General features: G+C 48.6%; 1 pseudogene; it reads right to left on the minus strand.

The window, feature by feature from the left end:
* The window catches only part of LOC119315889, a 50,062-nt pseudogene extending 37,789 nt beyond the window's left edge, over positions 1–12,273 (minus strand).
* Positions 12,274–18,616: the final 6,343 nt, after the last annotated feature.

Here is an 18,616-nt window from a genome sequence, read left to right on the forward strand (position 1 = left end):
CGCCGCCGCCGCGCACCCTCTCCGGCGACGACCGCGCCGGATCCGCCGCTCGTCGCCCTCGGCTTCCGCGCCCGCCACCGCCTCCTCACCGCCCTGGCAAGTCCGACTCCGGCGAACCTCGGCAGTCACGCTGCTGCTACAGTGCCCTCGGGCCAGATCTGGATCCAGTTTTCGGATCGGTTGACTTTTTGCCCCGAAACCCTAATTATTTTGCTATGTTCGTCGTGTCGTATCTCCACATCCGTAGCTCTGATTTGGGCATATAGCATATCAAATTGTTCGCCTCAGAGAGCACATCATTTCATCTCATTGCATAATTTTCATTTGAGTTCATCTTGATGCCCTAAATGCTGTTGGAAGAATGCTATTTGAGATAATTATCAGATCTGCTGCTCCAATTAGATATTTGTCATTTTTGCCATGTTTAATGTGTGCATGATATGCCCCTGAGCTCTACGTATGTTTTGTTATATGCTTTGCCATCTTTCCATAGGTGCAACCCATGTATTTTTGTGATGTGTGTGGTGACTAGCACAAGCTTGCAAAGTGGTGCATTCGTTAATGCTGATTTCAGGGACTTAGCAATTCCACTAAGTCCTTGATCTGTTTATTTCATTATGCCACATGTTCATGTTGTTTCCTAGTGATCCGTGCCTCTTTTGAGGATGATCAGTAAGGATGTTTTGTTAATCTTGTAGTGATCTATCCATCCATGTCTTTGTTTGCAATTATGGAGCACCCTAGCTTGAGTCAATCGAGCTCTACTTTTGCTATTTCATGAATCTGGGCAGATTGTCTACTTGTTAGCGATTTTGCCGAGGATGTTGTAGTTGATCCGGGCATGCTATGTTATTGTTCTAGACATGTCTAGCTTGTAAAATGTGTATTCTTGATGGGTGCATGCTTAGATTGTCATGACTTTCTCTCTAGTGAGTGCATCGAGCTCGTAAACATGCCTACTTGATATCTGTTTTGCATGCTCCAGTTTTTCTCGAAGTCTGTGATCTGATTATGTTTTTGCCATGTTCACATGCTTGCAATTGTATTTTCTGATCCCTTTTGGCTCAAGGTCACTAAGGGACTTTTGTTAAGCTCTTTGAGTAGCTCCATGCCATGCTTTACTTTGCCATGTTCAGGCCCTGTAGCATATAGTTTTCATGCTCTAAAGTGTGCTACCTGATCTGAAATTCCAGACAAGTGTTAATTTCACTAAGTCTGAAATCTGTTTACCAAATGCATTTTTGCCATGCTTGTTTGAACCTATAAATTGATGAATTGTCCGTAGCTCATTGTTCATCTTTTGTTAAGTATCATGAATGGATCCCTGCCATGTGTTTTGTTGTCATGTTTGGGTGATGTAGCATGCTCATCTTGTTGCATTTAGATGGCTACTTGCTGTATATCGCAGACCGTTGTCATATTTGAATTGCTTGCCATTTCCAAACCGTGACTTTGATTCCGGTGATCTTTATATCGTTTTCAAGCGATTTCATCTCACCTTTCCAGTGGCACACTTGGATTTCCGAGTTGAGGCCAGGTTCATTCATTCCTTGTCAATTCTTACATATGCATCACATATCGCATCCCGCATAGCATACCATGTTTGCATCATGTTGTTTGAGCTTTGCACGTGGTTGATTGTGTTCCGTTTGCTTGTTTGTCTTGTTTGGGTAGAGCCGGGAGACGAGTTCGCTAACGAGGAGCCCATTGAGTTTGCTTTCGAGGATCCAGTCAACTCTGACAACTATGCATGCAAGATGATCATACCCTCGAAATCACTTCTATCTTTGCTTTGCTAGATGCTCGCTCTTTTGCTATGCCTATGCTACAATGCCTACCACTTGCTTATCATGCCTCCCAAATTGCCATGTCAAACCTCTAACCCACCATGTCCTAGCAAACCGTTGATTGGCTATTTTACCGCTTTGCTCAGCCCCTCTTATAGCGTTACTAGTTGCAGGTGAAGATTGGAGACCGTTCCTTGTTGGAACATTATTTACTTGTTGGGATATCATTATATTGCCTTGTTATCTTAATGCATCTATATACTTGGTAAAGGGTGGAAGGCTCGGCCTCTTGCCTAGTGTTTTGTTCCACTCTTGCCGCCCTAGTTTCCGTCATATCGGTGTTATGTTCCCGGATTTTGCGTTCCTTATGTGGTTGGGTGATAATGGGAACCCCTTGATAGTTCACCTTGATTAAAGCTTTTCCTGCAATGCCCAACCTTGGTTTTACCATTTGCCACCTAGCCTCTTTTTCCCTTGGGTTTCCGGATCCTGAGGGTCATCTTATTCAAACCCCCCCAGGCCAGTGCTCCTCTGAGTGCTGGTCCAATCGAGCGATGTCCGGGGCTGCCAGGGGCAACTCTGGGGTGGCCTACCCGACGTCTGGCTCATCTGAGTGTGCCCTGAGAACGAGATATGTGCAGCTCCTATCGGGATTTTCGACACATTCAGGCGGTGTTGCTAGATTTGTTTTAACTTGTCGAAGTATCTTGTAGAACCGGGATACCGAGTCTGATCGGAATGTCTCGGGAGAAGGTATATTCCTTCGTTGACCGTGAGAGCTTGTCATGGGCTAAGTTGGGACTCCCCTGCAGGGATTTGAACTTTCGAAAGCCGTGCCCCCGGTTATGGGTAGATGGGAATTTGTTAATGGCCGGTTGTAGATAACTTGAACCTTAACTTAATTAAAATAAATCAACTGTGTGAGTTACCGTGATGGTCTCTTCTCGGCGGAGTCCGGGAATTGAACACGGTGTTGGAGTAATGCTTGCCGCAGGTTGTTCTCTAGTTACTCGTTCGCGCTTTGCCTTTCTCTTCTCGCTCTCTTTTGCGAACAAGTTAGCCACCATATATGTTAGTCGCTTGCTGCAGCTCCACATATTGTACCTTGCCTTACCTATAAGCTTAAATAGTCTTGATCGCGAGGGTGCGAGATTGCTGAGTCCCTGTGGCTCGCAGATTACTTCCAAACCAGATGCAGGGCCTGACGACTCCGTTCCAGATGACGCGCTTGAGCTCAAGTGGGAGTTCGATGAGGACTCACGTTGTTACTATGTGTCTTTCCCTGATGATCAGTAGTGGTGCCCAGTTGGTGCGATCGGGACCGTGTCGCATGTTGGGTTGATCTTTTATTTTGGCGCCGTAGTCGGGCCATGAGTGATTGGATGATGTAATGCTATTTATGTACTTTGATTGGCGTGGCGAGTGTAAGCCAACTATGTTTCTCCCTTTTTATCTATATATTACATGGGATGTTGTGAAGATTGCCTTACTTGCGACATTGCTTTCAATGCGGTTATGCCTCTAAGTCGTGCCTCGACACGTAGGAGATATAGCCGCATAGAGGGCGTTACACAGGTGTGGGACCACCTGCTCTTGCGTGGTTTCATGGATGGCTATCGTTGTCAAGGTGATGAAGATGACTATGAAGTTGTCCATGGGGGCCGGGCAAGAAATGAGGAAGGGCAGCAAGACAACCACCGCGGCTCGGGCGGGCGAGAAGACGAAGAATCTCCAGGACATGATCACGACGGTGATGATGTACACAGTCATCATGTAGAAGATGCCAGACATGATGATGAGGAAGATGCCGGAGCAGACGAAGGGCATGATCATGAAGATCAAGATGCCGGAGGATCAGACGACGATGGACCATCGATGGGCTGGGTGCAGGACCCTCATATTCAAGAGCTGCTTCTCAAGCAGACGGATAACGCAAGAGCTGCCGCCCGAGAGAAAGCCAAGCTGGATAAACTGGAGATAGACGCGGTTACTCCATTGTATGAAGGATGCAGACCCGAGGATACCCGCCTGAAAGTAACACTCATGGCTTTGAAGATGAAGGTAAAACACAAAATGACCGACGCATGCTTCGACGAGAACATGTCATTCTAGCACGAACGTCTTCCCAAGGGGAACAAGTGCCTGACCAGTTTCGAGGAGGAGAAGAAAGTCGTGTGTCCTCTGGGTTTACCGCACATGAAATACCATGTGTGCATGAACAATTGCATCATTTATCAGGGCGAGCACGCGGAGTCTACCATATGTCCGGTGTGTGGCGTCACTCGATACAAGAAGAGGAAGAAAGCTCCTCGAAAAGTGGTGTGGTACTTTCCGATCACTCCTCATCTGCAGCGGTATTTCGCAGACCCTAAGGTAGCAAAGCTCCTATGTTGGCACGCGGATAGGGAGGAGAAGAAGCGAGAAGATGACACAAATGATCCGGAGATAAATAAAAAAGACAAGATGCTTAGTCACCCTAAGGATGGGAGCCAGTGGCAAGCATTGAACTTCGAACACCCAGAATTTGGGAAGGATCCAAGGAACATCGTGCTGGGCGCGAGCACCAATGGAGTCAATCCATTTGGCAGCCAGAGAAGCACACATAGCACCTGGCCTATGTTTGTGTGGATGTACAACCTTCCCCCCTGGTTGTGCATGAAGAGGAAGTACATTCACATGAGTATGCTAATTGAAGGGCCGAAACAACCAGGGAACGACATCAATCTGTATATAGGGCTGCTGAAAGAGGAGCTAGACATGCTGTGGAAAACGCCAGCCAATACATGGGACGCTGCAGGGAAAGAATATTTCCCTATGAGAGCCGCACTGCTCACGACGGTGCACGACTATCTCGGTTACGGATATCTCGTGAGGCAGGTGGTCCACGGATTTTCTGGATGCGTCAGGTGCATGGACGACACAATGTATCGCCAGCTAGATAGAGATCCCGGGTCTTCGAAAACCGTGTTCATGGGACATCGAAGGTGGCTTCGCGACGATGACCCATGGAGAAAACGCAAGGATCTGTTCGATGGTGAAACTGAACTCCGAAGACGCCCGCGTACGAGGAGCGGCGAGGAAATAGACAGGCTGTTGAAAAATTGGAAAGATTGCCCACTGCCGGGAAAGAAGCAAAAGGCGCCAGAGCCGGGAAAGAAGCGAAAGGCGCCAGAGCCGCTGCTGAAGGTATGGAAAACGAGGTCTGTTTTCTGGGACTTGCCGTACTGGAAGATCCACCGTGTGCCTCACAGCCTTGATGCCATGCATATCATGAAGAACGTGTGCGAGAGTCTGCTTGGTACCCTACTCAACATGCCAGAGAGGACCAAAGATGGGCCGAAAGCAAGGGCAGGCTTGAAATCAATGGGCATCAGGCAGGAGCTTCACACTAATGATGATGATGATGATGATGATGATGATGACGATGATGATGATGATGACGAGGCGAAGCAGGACACAGAAAGTCGTCGCAAAGGCAAAAAGGCCAAGAAGACCGGAAATGACTACCCTCCCGCGTGCTTCACTCTAAGTCAGGAGGAGATCGAGAAGTTTTTCACCTGCCTCGTAGGAGTAAAACTTCCTTATGGTTACGCGGGGAAGATAAGCAGATACCTAGACCCAGCGAAGCAGAAGTTCAGCGGGATGAAGTCTCACGACTGTCACGTGTTGATGATGCAGATACTTCAAGTTGCAATCCGTGGGATCATGGACGTGCACGTCCGTGAAATGCTATTTGGCCGATGCAACTTTTTTGACGTCATCTCTCGGAAGTCGGTTGGCGTGAGGCAACTCAGAAGGCTATAGGAAGAGATCGTGGTGATACTATGCGAGCTTGAGATATACTTCCCTGTCACACGCCTAGTGCTAGTATGCTCTGAGCTAGCTAGTCTTGTGTTGCATCATGTTTAAATTCTTATGAATTTGAATTGGGGACTGTTGAAACCCTAGCACAGATGAATCCAACTAGGTTCAAATAAAAAAAATATCATTTTCAATGATCCCAAAATTCCTTTGGAAAAGTTCATCATTTTTGAATTGGTCTAGAACCTCTGCCAAAAATGGTGCACAATTTCCTAGGTCACTTTGGATTTTTGAATGAATTCATAAAGTATTTGAATTTGGGCATTTAATTGCTATAAATAATTAAAATGCCCAAATAATTCTGAAAGTGGTTGAGGGCTATTGGATATATTCTCAAAAGTGCCCACAATTATTTTCAGGGTTTCTGAAAATGCCTTAGCATTTTATTTAAGTCAAAACAGTTACAGAAATAATAGGAAACCAGAAAATAGAGAAAAGAGAGAGAAAGAGTTTACCTGGGCTTCTTACCTGCAGTAGAGCCGGCCCAGCTCCTGTTCTGGCCCAGCCCACCAGGGGCTCCCCGGTCTTCTTCCTCCTTCGACAGAAGGACAGAGGGCGCGTGCCCGATGCGTGCGACCACGCGCCGCGCCACCTCCTGCTTCCCGACGCTGCCCCGACGTGCCTACGAGCGCCACGCACCCCCCTGGACCCTCTCGCTCACTCCCTCGATCTCATCTCCCTCCTCTGCTCTCTCTCTCTCTCGCCAACTCAACGCACCGGAGTGCGCCACCGGAAAACACCGCGACCACCGCCGTCCCCTTGCCCCGTGGCTGTGCCCCGAGCTCCGCCCAGGCTCCAAGTACCTCTCCGTCGACCCACGCAAGCTCGGACGACCCCAAGACGACGTGGTGGCCTTCTTCCCCGTCCAAGGCCGCCGGATGCCGCCGCCCGATTCACTATCTCCGCCGTCTCCTCGAGGCCACTGAGCTGCTCAACGACCTCCCAGTGAGCTCGCCCCTCTTTCCCCTCTGCCCCCCTGCTTGCTCCCGTCCTCTAGCCGCTGCCCGGAGATCACCCGAGGCCGCCGTCCGCCATGGCCGATGAACCCCGTGCTCTCGGGCCCCTCCGCTCAGACCAGTCGCTCCGGTGTGCTTCTGCTGCCCCATAGGTGCCGCCTAGCCACTCTGTTTCCTTGCCCGAGCAACAAGCCGCATCCCCGTGTGTGTCCGAGCTCCGGCCGCCGCCTGGCTTGACGCCATCGCTGCTGCCGTCCACCTCGCTCCCTCCCGTGGCCACCACCGGATGCGCCGCACTGCCAGCAACCCATAGCCGCAAACCGCGGCCTAAATGGTGCTCTGTAGCGCGATTCCGACTCCCTCTGCTGCGGATTTGGTCGCCGGCGGCTAAACGCCGGCGGCTGACGTGGCCGTCATTAGCTTGAGGCTAATTAGCGCGTTAATCTCACCCTGTGCCACTGACAGACCGGCCCCACCCCCTAGTTAACTGCGGGGTAAACCCCTATTAAATTTTAACTTAGACAACATGGACCCACACGTCAGTTGACCCGCTGACGTCATCGTTGACTGGCCCCACCTGTCTGTGACTCGAGCCAGCACTATGAGACTGACCAGTGGGACCCACTGTTCAGGTTTGACCTGGCCAGCCACAGTTGACCTAATGACGTCATTCTTATGTCATGCTGATGCAGTAAAGCCTTTTCTGGAATTTAAATAAATCCTAAATGATTTATTATTTTCAGAAAATACCCAAAACTTCCAAAATTCATAGAAATTAAACCGTAACTCCAAATGAAATAAATTATATATGAAAAATTATCAGAAAAATTCAAGGAATCTGTTTATGGCATTTTCATGCATGTTTGAACAATGTTTGTCCTCTGTTTTGGACAAAACAAATAAATGGCATTTAACTAATCATATATGGAGTTTGAATTTGAATCTTGTATTCAAACCAACTTCATTTAATTGTGTTGCTAGTTGCATTAGCCCAATCAACAGCATATTGCCATGACATTATCATGCATCATAATTGTTGCATTGCATTGATTGTGTTCCTCTTTGTTTGCCGGTATTTGTCCCCTCTCGGTAGACGCTGCTCCGACGCTATGATCGTTGACACTGATGAAGACTCAATGTTATCTACAGAAGTGCCAGGCAAGCAAAACCCCCTTGCTCATTATGATACAATCCCACTCTCTCGCTCCTGCTCTCTTTTACTGCATTAGGACAACAACGATTCAACTGTTACTTGCTGCGGTAGTTGATCCCTTGTCCTCTGCATGACCTGTCATTGCCACAGTAAATAGATAAAACCCACTAGCATGAGTAGGAGTTGTTTGAGCCCTGATGTGCCTACTCATTCATGCTTGTTTGTCATGCCTGCTACTGCTTAGAGTTGAGTCAGGTCTGATTCATCGGGGATGAATCGGAGGTGTGTAAACATGTCCTACTGTTGAGAGCTAAGTGTGCGAACACGATTTGGTAAAGGTAGCGGTGAGAGGCCATGTAGGAGTACATGGTGGGTTGTCTCATTGAAACCGTTCTTAGGAACTGAGTTCTGTGTCTGTGATCTATGAACAGCTACTACCACTCATTGGGATCCTTAATTCACCCTCTCGGCTTCTTAATCACCCTAGTCCTCTGTCCAGTAGTAGCAACTAGTTTCTGGTGTTTGTAGGATATGTGTTGGCGGTCGTGCGTAGCGCTGACCCTAGGGGTGGGCTATGTTGCGGTAGATACACCGTGGCCGGGCATGTCGGGCGCCCATTTGGTGTCTCGGAACCCTGTACACATCGTTCGGGGCCGTATGTGGAAACCTCGGCCGGACTCCCTGCGGATGGAACCTAGATAGGCGATAAACCTGGACTAGAGACTTGAGTGTTTAGGTAGGCAGTGGCCGACACCCTCGTTGGGCTTCCGCTTGAAGGTTGCCGAGTACATGTCATGTAAACGACGGTAAGTGGTGGGAGCGTGTGTGAAGAAGTACACCCCTGCAGGGTTATCATTATCTATTCGAATAGCCGGATTCCTCGGATATGGAAACTTGGACCCCTTGCATAGTTCATAGACAAGTGAAAGTGGATACTCTAAAACTCGCAACATAAGTGTGAGTGCTATGGATGGCCTTCTCGTAGGGAGACGGGAGCGGATCCATAGTGGTGTATTGAATGGTGAATATGTGGACTCGTGTGCGCCACCTCAAAAGAGTTGCTTGCAGTCGTAGTTCAGGTTAGCCATTGAGTCAAAGCTGGCTTGCTACAGTTAAACTCCACCACCCCCCTCGTTGATACCGATGCATATGTAGCTAGTTCTGATGTAAGTCTTGCTGGGTACATTTGTACTCACGTTTGCCTATTTTATGTTTTGCAGAGAGACATCAGTCTCGCTAGTAGTTCCGCCTGGACTTCGACGTTTAGCTTGATACCTCAGCTACGATCTTTTGCCCTTGGCAGGATCTGGTAGATAGTCAGGCTTCTCAGCCTTCTTCATTTGTAGTTGTCTGTACTCAGACAAGTTAAGCTTCCGCATGTGCTTGTTGCTTGTATGCTCTATGTGTTGGGTCATAAGACCCATGTTTGTAATATCTCGCTCCTCGGAGCCTAATGAATAAATACTTTGAGTCGTAGAGTTATGTTGTGATGCCATGTTGTATTTACACATATCGAGCATATTGTGTGTATGATTGAAATGCTTGGTATGTGTGGGATCCGACAATCTAGTTGTTTATCCTTGGCAGCCTCTCTTATGGGGAAATGTAGTCCAGTGCTTCCTTGAGCCATAGTAGTCCGCTACAGCTCGGTTCACCAGAGTCCTGCTAGCCCAGCACTACTACTCAGATCACTTGACTGGCCGGCATGTGTTTCACTTCGTTCCTGTGTTTGTCCCTTTGGGGAAATGTCACGTGGTGACATCCGGAGTCCTGCCTAGCCTACTACAGCCCGGGTTCCCGGAGTCCTGTTAGCCCAGTGCTACAGCCCGGATTCACACGCTGCTAACCGACATGCTCGATGTGATTCATGTATGCCTGTCCCCATAGGTTAGTGCCGCTTTGGGTTCACGACTAGCCATGTCGGCCCGGGTTCTCTGTCATATGGATGCTAGCGACATTATCATATACGTGAGCCAAAAGGCACAAACGGTCCCGGGCGATGGTAAGGCGACACCCGTGGGAATACCGTGCGTGAGGCCGCAAAGTGATATGAGGTGTTACCGGATAGATCGATGTGACTTGGAATCGGGGTCCTGACATTCCTGCCCGCATTCTTCAACGTTATGGTGCATCTGCTGGTCCATATCGTGGAGGATATCATCCAACTCGGGCCGACATTCCTGCACAGCATGATGCCGTTTGAAAGGATGAATGGTGTCATCAAAGGATACGTTCGCAACATGTCACGTCCAGAGGGAAGTATAGCCAGGGGCTTTCTGACCGAAGAGTGCATCTCCTACTGCATGAATTGTCTAGGAATCGAGAACCCCGTTGGTCTGCCCGTCAACAGGCACCTCGGCAAGCTCGCTGGATGGGGTCACCGTGAGGGTCGCTGCGAAATGCATGTCGACTTCGAGGGTCGACTTGCCGACTTTGAAAGAGCAAACCTAGTCGCGCTACAACACATAGACGTGGTCGATCCTTGGGTGGTCGATCCTTAGGTCTCATAGCTAAAGCACAAAACCTTTATTGAGAAGACGTACAATGACCGAGGCCAACAGAGGATGGACAAAGATATAATCAAAGTGCACAACTCATGTTTCACGCGTTGGTTCAAGCAGAAGCTTCTGTCGTACCCTTTACATGAGGATTCTTCCGCTGAAGAACAACTCATATTCGCCTTGTCACAGGGCGCCGAGCACAACCTGATGACCTATGAGGCGTACGATATCAACGGCTACACATTCTACACCAAGGACAAGGACATGAAGAGCGATGGTTATCAGAACTCCGGGGTAATGATGGAATCCTACACCGGTAACGACAAGGACAGATACTGCGGAAGGATCGAGGAGATCTGGGAGCTGAGCTACGCTGGAGAGAAGGTCTTGATGTTCCGTGTTAGATGAGCCAAGAGCGTCCTAAAAGAAGACCGGTATTTCACCACCATGGTTATACCCGAAGCCAAATCCAAGACCGCGGGCACAAACATCACCATGAAAAATGAGCCATGGGTACTGGCTTCCCAAGTGGACCAATGCTTCTTCATTACCGACCCGTCAAAGCCCAGTCGTGTTGTCGTGAGGAGAGGCAAAAGGAAGATCATCGGAATGGATGGAGTAGCCAATGAGTAAGACTTCGACAAGTACGGCGACACGAAGATCGAACATGACGACGATGATGAAGTAGTAGCAGCATACACCACAAGAAGAAGCAGGACCACCCTACCTAAAGGACGTCTGTTCCACAGAAGAACTCCATTTGCGAAAAAGAAGGGCAAGAAGATTATGAACAGATAGCTAGCAAAGATCGACTATATTTAAATCGTAGTCTTCATTTCTCGGTTGTATTTCATGGGCACTTTTTGATATCATGAATATTTTTAAATTTCATGGGCACTTTTTGAATTCATGAATATTTTTTTCAAATTTGATGATATTTTTTCATATTCAATATGATAAAATATTGAATACTCATGAGGACACTCGATCTCGATCCCCCTCCATCTCGATCGCTATCCCCCTCCATCTCGATCTCGATCCCACCCGCACCCTCCCCCGCTAGCTCCACCGCCGTCGACGACCCACCGCAGCCTCCCCCGCTCCACCGCCGCTGACGAGCACCCCCCGCACCCTCCCCTGATCCACCACCGCCGATGAGCACCCCCCACACCCTCTCCCGCTCCACCGTCGCCGACGAGCACCCCCCGTTTCATATTCATATTCATTTTTAAAAAAATAATAATAAAGTGTAGACTACAATTGTTGTTAAACAACAATTATTACTGTTTTTATAAAAAATATATTACTTTTTCATATTCAAATTCATTTTCTAAAAAATTATTACATGCAATAAAAAATAAAAATAAATTACTTATGACGCACCTTTGGCTGGTGCGCCATTGCTATTTATAAAAAAAAGATTACTAATGGCGCACCTCTGCCTGGTGCGCCATTGCTATGTAAAAAAAAAGATTACTAATGGCGCACCGACCACGGGTGCGCCATTAGTAAGATTCCCCCCCTAGCTAATTCCCTCCCTCTCGCCAGATCCCCTTCGTCCCTCTCCCTCGCCAGATCCACCCGCGCGCTGCCCCGACGCCGCCGCCCCGACCCCCGCCGCCCCCGCGCCCCCCACCACCACAGCTCCCCCGCCGCCTCTCCTTCCCTGCCTTCTTCTCCACCCCGCTGCCCCGACTCCCGCCGCCCCCGCGCCCTCGCGCCCCCACTACTGCAGCTCCCCGCGCCGCCGCCCCCGCGCCCGCCACCACTGCAGCTCCCCCGCGCCTCCACCCCTCGCCCCCACGCTGGAGGAGGAGGACGAGTAGGAGGACGAGTAGGAGGAGGAGACGGAGGCGGCCGACACGGAGCAGGAGGCCGCGGAGGATGCACTGCTGGACCGCGTGCAGGCCCTCATCTCCCGCGTCGTCAAGCAGGAGGCCAACCCCAACCCGCGCCTCATCCACACCCTTGCCACCATCCGCGTCGTCGAGCAGGAGGCCAGGTAGTTCGCCCATCCCCTCCCTCTCCCCCTTTCGCCCAAATGCTCAAATCAAGGGTTGTTAACGGTTTCACTGTATGTTCGCTTTAGTTTGATGGCGATGCCTTCGAATGATTTTGATGTACTTCCCTATTGTGTAGTGTTGGTGAATGCTAGTGTTGTTTTTATTGTGTAGTTTATGAAGGTTTTATCTTGGGAGTTTAAACATTCATGGTCATGGTGTTTCTGATATAGCTTACCACTCATGCCAAGTGGTGGTCGTGGTGTTATTGTATCAAACTTTGGATTTATTAAGATTTGCAAACTGCACTGCAGAAGTTTGCCACCACAACAGGGTTATTAGTTTTAAGTTTGCATATGAAAAGTGAAAACAATCGTAGTACTCAGTTTTATTTTATTTTTGCACCATGAAACACTTGAGGAGACAGACTGCTATGGTCTCAACTATGTTACTGTACCAGCAATAATTGTGCAAGATCGCTGTGGGATGAAGTACAACCATGCAAATTCCTGACAATATTTGTTCATATCTGCAATGTAGGTGGAAAATGAGGGGTTAAAGTCTTCCATTTTTTACTTACACCTAGTGATAGATACTCACCCAAATGATCAATGAGGGCGAGGAAAAAAAGGCCCGGTTTTCAGAATCTTGGATTTTTTTAATGTTTTGACTGAGTTTTTTTAGATTTTTTAACAAGTTTAATCAAGTTACTATCATGACAAGTATGGCAGGAGAACCGATCATATATGAGATACTAAACATACAAGTTCATGACAGGGAATAAAACTAGCATATCTACAACCATTTGCATATGAAGCACAACAAGTATCAATGGCCACCACTATTCTATCTCTAATCTGACACCAATCCTAAAGCTGCACTTAAGTATTGCTTATTATTCTTTCCTGAGATAAATAGTAATAAAAATGTGCTTGCTAGCTGCTGCCACTTGTAGCCACGAGACAAAGTCTCATTTTCCTCTGCTATCCATATGGTCTCAATTTTGACTCCAAAGATAAAAGGAGTTTTTTTTGTACTAGTAGTTGACCCATGTACTCAAGGCATGAGTTACTCCTTTCACTTAAGGCAGTTTTGAAAATGGGATACAGAAGCAGATATTCAACAGCTTGGTTAGGCCATAATTAAATTAACTTAAATGGGCATGGAATTGCAAATACTACATGGTACTGACTCTCCTGTGAGAAAGACCTAAGCCATCATGATGAGGAAAGAGTACACTTAACTCTGAATCCTCGACATGTTCAGTGTGCTATCATTATCATTAATCATGCCCAGATTAAAAGACAACAACAATATGCCCAGGTTAAAAGACAATATCTCTGTTTTTTGGCAGTAATAATAGCCTTGTCACTACCTACAGTAGAACATCATACTTTGTTAGCTTTTTCTTGTCACTATCTAATCTGCACTATTAGACAAGAGCAAGATGCAGGTTAACCTAGCTAGCCTTGTACTGCAAGCACAAGTTAATATTACTCCTCTGCACTATTAGACAAGAGCAAGATGCAGGTTAACCTAGCTAGCCTTGTACTGCAAGCACAAGTTAATTTTACTCCTCCCTAATTAACAGTACTCCTAAATGACAGATATAACTACTCCTGACTGACCAATACTACTGGAGGAGTACTCCTTAACTGAAAATATATAAGTTAATTAAAGGAAAAGGCTTTAGTTTATTTTTATTAACAAAAAATGTTTTAGTTAATTAAAGGAAACGTTTTCAATTTATTTTAATTAATAGAAAAATGTTTCAGTCAAAGTTACAGTTAAAGCAGATAAGAGAATGCTCCTACTGCACTTGCTACAGAGTCTGTAGGGGGGACTACTCAAGCAGTGCAAGCAAGCAAAATTGCAAGCTACTGCTGCTGCAAGAAAATTCTGTTAAAGCTTCCTTGGTTAACATTCTGGTTGTAGTCCTGCTTCTTTTTCTTGCTACTGCTGCTGTTGTTATTCTGCTGCTGTTGTGTTGTTATCTGCTGCTGGTGGTTTCTTCTTGCTGCTGCTGTACTTGCTGCTAAGGTTGTAGAAATCTATGGAGTTGGCACTTTACATAAGGTGGTATATCATTGTAGTGTCCTAATGTCTAAGACTATTGCATTGGAGGTTCATCTTGCAAACATATCAGAACTTGCAAACATTTTATTACTTGTTGCATTGGAGGTTCATCTTGTCTTGCAGCAAACAAATCAGCATTGGAGGCTCATCTTTATTACATATCAGAACTTGCAAACAAATCTATGAAAGACTTGTAAAGTTGCTGGGTTCTGTCTCCGACCATTGTGTCGTGATGAATTTGCAGGTACCCCGAGAGGCCCTTGAGTTTGCCGGAATGTCGATTAACTTCCGTTCCGGCAAATTCGGGTACTCCATATGTCCTATTTTCAGCAAAGGTCATGCTGAAATTTTCCGTGAATTTTAGCATGACTTTGCTAAAAATAGGACATATGGGGTACTTGCGACTAATGCATGGGCCGGGGTATCTTAGTACTTAGTTAAGTAGGATCAACTGCCCCGCCATTCTTGCTGCATTAAACCATAGGTGGCAATAGAGCCAAGTGATTAGGCCCAACTTAGAATTCTCCTTAGCATCGATAAACCCTAGATGATAAACCCAACATAGCTGGCAATAGAGCCAAGTGATTAGTGCCAAGTGATTAGGCCCAACCTAGGGTGCCTCGGCATCGATAAACCCTAAATGATGAAAACTTAACTTGGCTTCTATAGGGTGCCTCGGTGTCGATGAGAACCTAAATGATGTACGCTTAGGCTTTTAGGGTGCCTCGGCGTCGACAAACCCTAAATGATAAAAGCTTAGCTTTTAGGATGCCTCGATGTCGACAAACCCTAAATGATGAGACCATGATCTTGTTCCTTGACAATAACCAACTTTTTTACCAAACTTTTTTCCTATTTAGAGCGAAACATGGCCCACAACGATGAGGCCGGCGGTTCGGGCGGCAAGCAATTCTGGGAGTTGTCCCTGGAGTTGGAGGAAGAACCTCACCGCTATGAGGACGCCGCGGAAGACACCGATCCTGATTACACAACCCCTAGTGGCGTCGGGGATGACACCACTGATGATGGCGCTGCGGATGCCACCACTCATGATGGCGGCGCACGCACAGATGGCAGCCAACCAAAGAGGCAACGGAAGGACTAGCACCTGAATGTGCTCGGCACTGTCAGGGAGGATTTTACTGAAGTGAACTCCGACGGGCATCCGACGGCGCCCAAACACGTAGTCAAGGGGTACTCGGTTCAGCTCGGGTGCATTCTCCGGAGTACCGCCTCGATCAACACCGAGAACCTAAGGCATAAGGACCGAGGGAATTTGCGCAGCCTCCTCTTCACGAAGCTGCACGAACGATACAAGTTCCCTGCTGAGTTCTCAAACACACGCCTCTCGGGGAATAAAGTGAACGGTGCCGCCCTCACAAGGATGAGCACGGCCCTGTCTACTTGGAAAAGCACGGTGAAGGCAATGATTGACAAAAGTGATAGTTATGAGAAGATCAAGGCGAAATATCCTTTGATTAGCGAAGATGACTACAAGGAGTTCAAGATCAAGTGCAAGAGCCCCGCAACCTCCGAATTAAGTCAGTGGGGGAAAGAAATGCGGCAGTTGAGCTTAGGGGTCCACCAACTCGGTCTCGGCGGTTACAGAGTGGCGGAGCCTATATGGGACAAGGAGGACACGGAGTGTGTCGAGCAAGGCCTACCGCCCCAGAGCTCCCCTTTCGACACCCCTTTGAATTGGGCATTGAACGTAATGAAAAAAAAAGGATAAGCTCAGTAAGCCAACGTCAGCTGGTCGTGTGGCCGGCAAAGGCTTGTCCACAAAATGGTCGTCATACTATACCGCTGGTGGGCGAAAGGAGAAAAAGACCAGCTCAGAAAGCCAGTTGCCCGAGGTTGAAGCACTCAAGGCGCAAGTGGCGCGGATTCCGGAGATGGTCCAAGAGCAAGTGCAACAACAACTGGGATCGACGCTCACCGGCATTATGCCTACCTTGATTCATGGGATAACGACGTGGATTGCGGGTGGCCAACAGGGGCCGCCCCCGATTCCCAGCTTCACGGCCAGCAACTCGCACAACACGCAGGCGGCGCCATTGGTGTCTCCGGAGGCGGCGGTATTGGTGTCTATGGCGGCGGCACCATTGGTGTCTCCGGCGGCAGCGGTATTGGTGTCTCTGACACCATCATTGGAGCTTAATGCACCCGGGTGTACGCCGGCCGGCACCTCACCAGCAAGCGGCCCCTCCGTCAGTTGCACGCCCACCGTTGGTGGTGCCTTGACATTAGTCGAGCTCGACGGCATCACGGTAACTGAGCCTCTCGGCCGAGGACTTCATCTCCTTGCCTTTGACTGGGCATCCGCGACGCCCTACATGTTTTCGCAGGGCGCCGCCAACGTTCCTTGCACTCTCCTGCACTTTGTGGGCGGCGAGTTGGTCGATGTCGCCAAGGGCAGAATCGTTCAACCGGGCAACCCCGTGTTCCACGGTAATCCGATGCCACCCACAATGTATAGGGTTGAAGTGGTTCGGGTGCTGCCAGGCTGCGACGAGCTGTTACCTCCGATTCGACCCGCTGGGGCCGACAAAGAAGATGAGATGACCCTCAGCGCCTGCGTAAGTTGGCCCCTGCTTTGGCCGAAGAGCCAGATTCGTTTGGGGGCAGGGGACACCACCCCACAGACAAGACCGCCAGTCGTGCCGGTGCCAAGCCATGGCAAGAATGCTGCAACGCTACCGGACATGCCGGACATCCCTATGGCACAGGATCCGGACATGCATATGGCACAAGATCCGGACGATGACGACAATGGTACATTTACCAACGTCGATAAGTACTTTGCCGAACATGGGTACGATGACGAGTTCTGCGGGCCTCCTTGTCAAGAACCCAACCAAGACGATCGCGATCTAGCTGGTACGTCGCAGAAACCCAGTTGCAACAGGCGTCGTCTGGCGTTCAGTTCTCAGGAGACGCCTCCAGCTGTCGCCTTCACCGAGCCTCAGATAGCTGAGGTGCGAAATATTATCAGCCCCAACACGCTCAAGAAGGCGGTCTTTGAGCAGAACTTGATCCCATTACAACAGATCAATAAGAAGAGCCAGAAACGGCAGACTAAAAAGGGCGCCGGTGCGAGCCAGCCGGCACCGAGTACGATCCGTGCTCAGGACGGGCCACCTTCACCTAAGGATATCTCGAGGAGGGTTCATGTGGTGGGTAGGGCAATGCTACCGACAAATATGCTCAATGCTGCAACCGGTGCTATGCGGAGTCTGCACGACAATGTTCTTTCTTTGGAGAAGCGGCGTCTAAGAGAGAATGATGTGGCATACCCGGTTTTCGTGGCCAAGGTGCCAGAGGGCAAGGGCTTTGTGGATGGCGACATCGGGGGTATGATCGTCCTGTGGTTTGATGACATCTTTGCTATGTTTAACCTTCATCCGCTGCACTACACCTTCGTTCGGCTGTTTTCGCTGAGTATGGAGATGCGGATCATTAGAGACAAGACCCCAGACATCATGATCGTCGACCCCTTCTACATGCGTGCCAAGCTCTTGAGCAGCGCTGGGGACCGCCAAGTCGTGAGTTCACACCTCGAAGACGTCATTCTGGCAAACCCAGATAAGGATAACTTCCTTGTGGCTAACTTTCCCGAGTAAGTCATCCCTTAACCGCCCCTTAACATATGATTTCTTAGATTTCGATCATTCTTTTTTTTCTAACATTCCGTGTTCTGTGCAGTGACACACATTGCACACTCATCCTCTTAAGCCCGAAATATTCCATGGCCACGTATTTCGACCCGAACCGTAACTCCAAGATAGACTACACAAATATCAAGAAAGTTCTTGATGATGTTCTCCCCGGCTACGCCAAATCTGGAGGCACCTTCACCAGGGCAGTTCATAAGTACGGCAAGCACGTGTTCGCCCATAATACGACGTTCTGCTACGTCAAGCAGCCGCCTGGCGGTCAGAAGGATGCCTACTACACCCTCCATCACATGCGGGCGATCGTAAGGGACCATCATCACCTTCTTCTACCAAATAATCTCAAAGATTGGGTCGCGAGCTTGTCGGCAATCCAGGACGCGGATATCAGACAAGAATTCTTTCGCATCCAGTCAGTGTTTGCGGACATCATCCATCAAGATGTCCTTCATACCTCGGGGCAGTTCTACCTCAGATATCAACCATCCAACAGGGAGATAGACGGAACTCTACAAATGCAGGCTGACAACGCCCGCGATTTCATGACCACCAGGACAGACGGCGGCTTCATCAATGCTCCGGTCCCATGAGTCGAGTCGACAGTAGTG

This window comes from Triticum dicoccoides, chromosome 6A (assembly GCF_002162155.2).
Source record: "Triticum dicoccoides isolate Atlit2015 ecotype Zavitan chromosome 6A, WEW_v2.0, whole genome shotgun sequence".
In the NCBI taxonomy this organism is placed as follows: Eukaryota; Viridiplantae; Streptophyta; class Magnoliopsida; order Poales; family Poaceae; genus Triticum; species Triticum dicoccoides.